Raw genomic sequence first — 6,376 nt, 5'->3', positions numbered from 1 at the left:
ACTGTTCAACACACAGCACAAATCTACTGAGTGCTGGGCTGATTTGTTTCAAATTTGGCAGACTGTTGCTTTTAATACCTGTGTATGTGTGTGCCTGTTTAGCCTTTAAAGCTGCTTTTCTCTAGGCACAACTGAATACCGAAAACACACACATAAGCATGCATGCTGAAGCAGTTTTGTGGGTTTTTGTGGTTTTTGTTGGTGTTGTTGTTGTTGAGCCATTTGGATCTCTCTTCTAAATATCTTGATTCTTTCTCAGAAAGGGAAGTGATAAAGATAGTGGAAATAACAAGGAATGGTTTTGTTGTGGGAAGTGCTTGCCTTTGTTCAAAGTCTGATTTGTCTTTTCTACACCTGCATATGCATTTTTTATTTTCTGAACTGTGAGAATGATAATGTTTTGAAACTGCTTGGGATATAGAATAATCTGGATACAGAAGCCATTCGTAATAATGTTCTGTGTGTTACTAGCCCTGCTGGTGAATTGCTAAAGGAGAGACTGTGTGCCTCATAAAAGTAGTTCTTAGGCTAAAATGAGCACAGGGCATTCAATCTTTAAATTTACATTAGTTCTCTGGCTTTTTTAATGAGCAATGCCATAAATATTGTCTCAGCTCATTGAGATGTGAGCTGAACCAAGTGTTAGTAAACCAGCATGTGGGTAATTTGCATAGTTGAGGGCCTAAATTTTTATTTTTACTTTCATTTTTTAATGTCTGTTTCTTAATATTAACTGCATCAAGTTTCAGAATCATTTGTGGGGGAAAAAATTTAAGTAAGGGGACTGAAAGCTCTGTTTTGTCTGAAATGGTCTGCATTGCTCTAAAGGTTTGACAAGTTATTGCACCCCATAAACACTTCTGAAATGCCTGCAATATTAAGTTACCATAGAGTACAGTTTATAGAGACTGTTTAAAAATAAAATAACAAGAAATGGACTAGAAAACCTCCTAATTTGTTAAGATTAAGCTGAGAATAAAGTGAAAAATATGACATTAAATCAGGCTTTGTCCCTGATTGAAATGTGACATAGAAAGTATATTTAGGACAAGAATAAATTCTGGACAAGGCATTTAGAATTGAATGAACTGATACAAAAGTATCTTGGACTTTTTACAGATGGGTTAAAATATTAAATATTAGAAGTAATTAAGCTGGAAGTATAAGTTTATGCAAAGTTCAAAGCCAGAGAAAAATGGGTTCTCCCGGCAATTGGAATAGAGATATTATTTGCAGCCTGGAAGGCAGTGTGTTAAACTGGTCAGTTGTCAAGTCCCGAGGCAGTAGAAAACAAGTGAATAAAAAGGTTTATAGCAGTAATGTTGTGTGGAAATGGATGTTGCAATACACTGCAAACTGCTGAGGGAGAGAAGAATTCACTTAGGGCATTCACATTCACTAAATGCATGTCTGACCTTGAAGTGAGAAATCAGCTTCTTTGGGTGTTTTTTGACAAAAATAAAGGTAGGATCTCTGTAGTGAAATCTATTGAATTTTACCTTAGTGGCTATATTTAAGAGTATGTGCCTTGGTCAGATGGCAGTGTCCGTACCCCCATGATAAGAGAAGAGTAGGTGACCTTGTTTTCAGAAGGCAATTCTACCATCAGAAAATCTGCTTCCATTTCAAGTGAGATCTCCTTCCATTATGGTAGATTATTCCTTGCACCCCTGAGTTTGGACACATCAGTTGTGATGATGGCTCAGACAGATGCTGCCAAAGTGCCTGGCCTTCCTCTCTCTGCATCCTGGCAGCAGGCACCTGTCGTTGACCTTTCCATTTGTTTGAAGCCTGTAACATTTCTTGGATACTCAGTCATACAACTCTTGCTCCAGGCAGGCTCTTCAGTGTATTTTCAATCCTGAATTATGCAGAGTATGTAAAGCTACATTTCTCACACAGCTGTGAGTTGAGGCTGTCAGGGCACGCAGGGGTGTGGGCACCCTGCCTGTCAGACAGGCAGCTCACACGAGGAGATGGACACTGAAGCAGCTCAGCAGGCTGTACTGGCTACCTGGGGAGTGGGGCAGCCCTGCAACTGGGGCAAAGCAGTCAGGCAGGATTGGTCATCTCTGCTGCCTCCTACTGAATTTTCTTGTGGGATCAGTTCACTCCAGAGAGATGACCCTTTCTTTTAATGAAAAAGATCTTCCCCACTTGCTCCCCTGCAAATGGTTTAACATGTTATGACTGGGGGCTGAAAGTTTGCTGAAAATAAAACTTCTTTTTGCTGTTGTTAATCCATTTTAAGTTCATTTTCAGCATGGTGATGTGGACCATAAATGTGAGATACAGTGACAGCTCACCACAACCAAAATTATACATATTTATGTGAATTATCAGGAGTTGCTTAGTGTCCAAACTCAGTTTCAGACTTAGTAATTAAGTAAACTGCTGCTGCATGCTTATGAAGTGTTAAGGAATAACTGTTACTGATGATTTCAGCAGAGTCAATTGGAGAAACTTATTGATCAATGAGATGATGAAGAAGACATCCATTATAAAGGTCTGCTAACTAAAGACAACTGTCACTAGTAGCACAGTGGTATACTTGATTGACAAGTACTAAAGTCCAAGAGGCTTTCCATGCCTGCTCTCTATTGGAAGATATGCTTCCAGCTATAGCTTTAAAATTTGATAACAGTAAGTGGCATGTCTTGACAATTCATTCTAAGGAATCTGAAAAATATCCTCCTGAAAAAAAATGTTCAAAGGTTTAAGATTTGGTAATTTTTTCCTTTAATACATGGCATTCAGAGAGGGTGTCAGGATCCCTTGGATGTTGCTCTTTGTGACATCAGCAGTGTTGTTAGACAAATCCTCCTTTTACAGTATAGATATGAGATTCTTCTCAAGTTCATTTTCTGACACAAAGTTAGCTCCTGCTGATCCATCCTGGTTATATCTGTATATACCAACATCATATTTGGTTATCTGACACAGTTCAAGCCAGAGCCAGCTACATCCACTGCTTGCTTCTAGCCAGTTCCCATTCATGCTGCACAATGACAGTGTGCAACTATGGCAAGCACATTTAAGCTTCAAAATAAACCAGTATATATTTGCAGCTCCCTCTGACTTATTTTTAAGTGCACCATATTTACACCACAGGCAGTGCAGTATTTTCTGGAGACTGGCTTGTCACACTGAGCTATCTCAGCTAGTGTCATACCACTGCAGGGAAGATGCACCACCACCTATATCAGAGTAATGCTTTGCATTAGGGCCAGGGGCATCAAAAAGTGGCCATTACGCATTTAAATAAGCAGACTTCAAAATGCATGGGTAAAGACGGATGAAAACAGGTAGATTCTGAAATATGATGCTCTCAGAGGCAGGATGCAGATGACCAGCTGCTGTTAAGCAACAGTCCTGGGCTGTTCTAAGAAGCGGGAAGCTGAGAACTCCTGGGGAGTTGGTGGCTGTCACTAAACCACCACCCTGTTCCTAGGTGCACAGGTCCTACTCCTAAGGAACACAGCAGGAGCTGAGAGCTGCCTGGCACAGAGACACTGCCTAAATTTTCACCATGCTCCTTCTGACAAAATAGAAGTAACTGGTTTTTATTATAATTCCTTGGTCTCTGTAAAGAGGTGAATAATTTTGACTCATCTTCCACATAATTTCTTCAATGTGGCAATGTTAAGACACAAAATGAGTTACTGTCTATTCCAGAAAAAGAAAGTGAAGAATATTCTCAGTAAATGTTGCTCATAAACAAAGATTTTGTTCTATTTTAATTATGCTGGCAGAATTTTTCCAAAACCTAGACATTTGTCCTTTTTTTCCCCTCAGGAAGTAAAGCAGATGGCTTTGACTTTTAACCTGGTTCTGTCTTCTAAGTACTCCTGTTTTGGAATTTCAAATAAAATTAAAATAAATTTTAAAAAAGGGCTATACAAGTTTTTTATAATGTAAATGACCATAACTATTAAAATAAGCAGACTAACTGCAGGGTTGGAGTCTAGTTTACAAACACTTCTTTTCTTCCAGAGAATATTAACACACCAAAGCAGTCAATAAGCTGTATGATGAAAGTACATTTTTTATTATGTGATATAAATTTGTTTTCCACTTAGTTAACCTCTGTATCTACAGCTAGAATGCTCAGATGACAATTTACATTAAAAAAAAAATGAGGTCTTCAGCAAACATCTATTCCCTTGATGAAAATATTGGCATCAAACCAGAGAACATAAATGTGATTTCTGTTGTATTGCATAATGCCTTAAAATTTATTAAATAATGTTTAAAAAATTATGTTTTCATTCAAAGTTTAATTTGATGCTTTTTTGGAAGTAGAAATAACTGAAGAACCAAGAAGAAAAATGCTTACCTTTAATTTTGGAGGGTTCAACTTTGATATTATCTTTCCATTATTTTTATTTAAAAAGCACCAAAAATCCCTCAACAAAATAATTTAACTATGATATTGTGAATTGCTTTGAATTTTTGGTATTTTATACCAAAACTATGGATGTCAAAACTTATGGCTAATACAAGCTACAGATACAAACCCAATGGTTTTCTCCCAAGACGTCATAACATTGCACTCCTGACATAAATTTTTTTTAAAAACAGAAGTTTTTTGGTGGCTTTCCTTTGGGAGATTGCTGATTGTTAAAATGCATTATTGCAGTCATCACACTTGTGACGTGGATAGACAAATGCCAGACAAGGAAGATAACTTTTTAGAAAGAATTAATTGTTGTAAGTGTACCAGCAAGTGCTTGCTAAGAAACCACAACTAGGACATTTTATAGCACAGGCTTGGAGAGTGGTGTTGATGTCACTTGAACTTAAAAAGAGAGCAGATGGGAGCTCCTGATCACAACAATGGTAGAAGGCTTTTAAAGTACAGACATAGTACAGATTCCTAGTTTTCAATGTCAATCTCAGCAATGGACCTGAAAAATCTGAAAAGAGTTAAAGAATTGGTACTAAGAATAATATATCAATTTTTCTTGCTCCAATTTTGAGTGCCATGCTCAAAAATCTAGAATTTTTGAGTGACTGAACCTGAGTCATCTTCAAGGAATACTGATTTGATTCTGTAAAGCATATTGAAGTCTCAGGACATGTTTTTGTTCTCAGAAGTGGAGATTGGCCAAGCACAGCCTCCTGTGCTCAGGAAAGCCCCAAGTTCAGGAGAACTTTCTACTCTCAGCTCTTGTTAGGCTTATTCTATTCAGGTTATTCTCTCTGGAAACCATAGTTAATCAAATTATGAGATTTTAAACAGCAAAGTTTGAACTTTAAACCAGTTTAACTCTGGTACTGTTTTGTTTGTGTAGAACCTCACCAAATTCATTATTATGAGGTGTAGCTTCTGGTTTCACAGCAGCAACCCAGTTCTCGAAGCATCCTAGACTTCACCTTTGCAATATCTAATTTCCCTAAGGGTTCTCACCGGTGTCTTCCTGCCCCATCCTGTACTGAATTCTTATGTCTTTGGTGCTGACCGTGTTATCAACCAGTTCAAAAACAGTCCTTGATTAAAATTAATGAAAAATGTAAGTATGATGGCATTTTAAAGGAAAGAAAGATATAATGAGTGCTCACATATCTGCCCTCTGGCCAGCTCAGCATCACTGCTTTTTCTGTACCTACACAAGAAGTTCTTGTTACCTCTGATACCTACTGCTATCCTGCATAATTTTAGTCCCTGGATACTTTATTAAATGTTCAGCCTTGTTTTCAGTACTTATTTTTCACATTCTGCATACTTCTTTTATTTGAGGCACTAAATGATGTAAAATTAAGTCAGATGGGTTCAGTTGTTGCACTTACCAATGGGTGCATTGTAAATGCACACAATGGGAATTTCTCTTAGCTCTGACACTGTTTCTTTGAGAAACCAATTTTTTGCTTCCTTTAAAACCCAAGGGATTTTTGCATGGCAGTGCTCTAAACTTATTCATGCCTGCCCATTCTGTAATGTATCATTCTGCTGAAAACTGGTGTCAGTGGTGAGTTCTCTTCTAAGAATATGCCCCCATGAAGCCCCAATGAAGCCTCAGCTTCATTGAAATTGAGGCATTGAAAAGGAGACTCTTTTCTTGTGTAGGATCTGTCAGCTACTGTTTAAGCATAAAGCAGCACGCTGAGCACCCTTCAGTGTGAAAAGGCTTTCAAATACAACTCAGAAAACAGAAGACATGAATCATTGAGTGTGTTGAAGGTGAAGATAAGACATTTTTCCCATGTACCTGGTTTAAAAGAGCGAAGTTAAATAAATGGAAGAAAAGGGCAAATTTTAGATCTTCAATAAAATCTATAATTTCCTGCCTGACACTGCAAGAGACAGATAAGGAATATTCTGCTCAGGAAATCACACTTTGGGAAAAGGCAAAGATATGAGAAGAGTTGAGGTCTG

This window comes from Onychostruthus taczanowskii, unplaced genomic scaffold, assembly GCF_017590055.1.
Source record: "Onychostruthus taczanowskii isolate IOZ18803 unplaced genomic scaffold, ASM1759005v1 scaffold186, whole genome shotgun sequence".
NCBI classification, from domain to species: Eukaryota; Metazoa; Chordata; class Aves; order Passeriformes; family Passeridae; genus Onychostruthus; species Onychostruthus taczanowskii.
The sequence above is the reverse complement of the archived record's forward strand: the minus strand, read 5'-3'. Positions refer to the sequence as shown.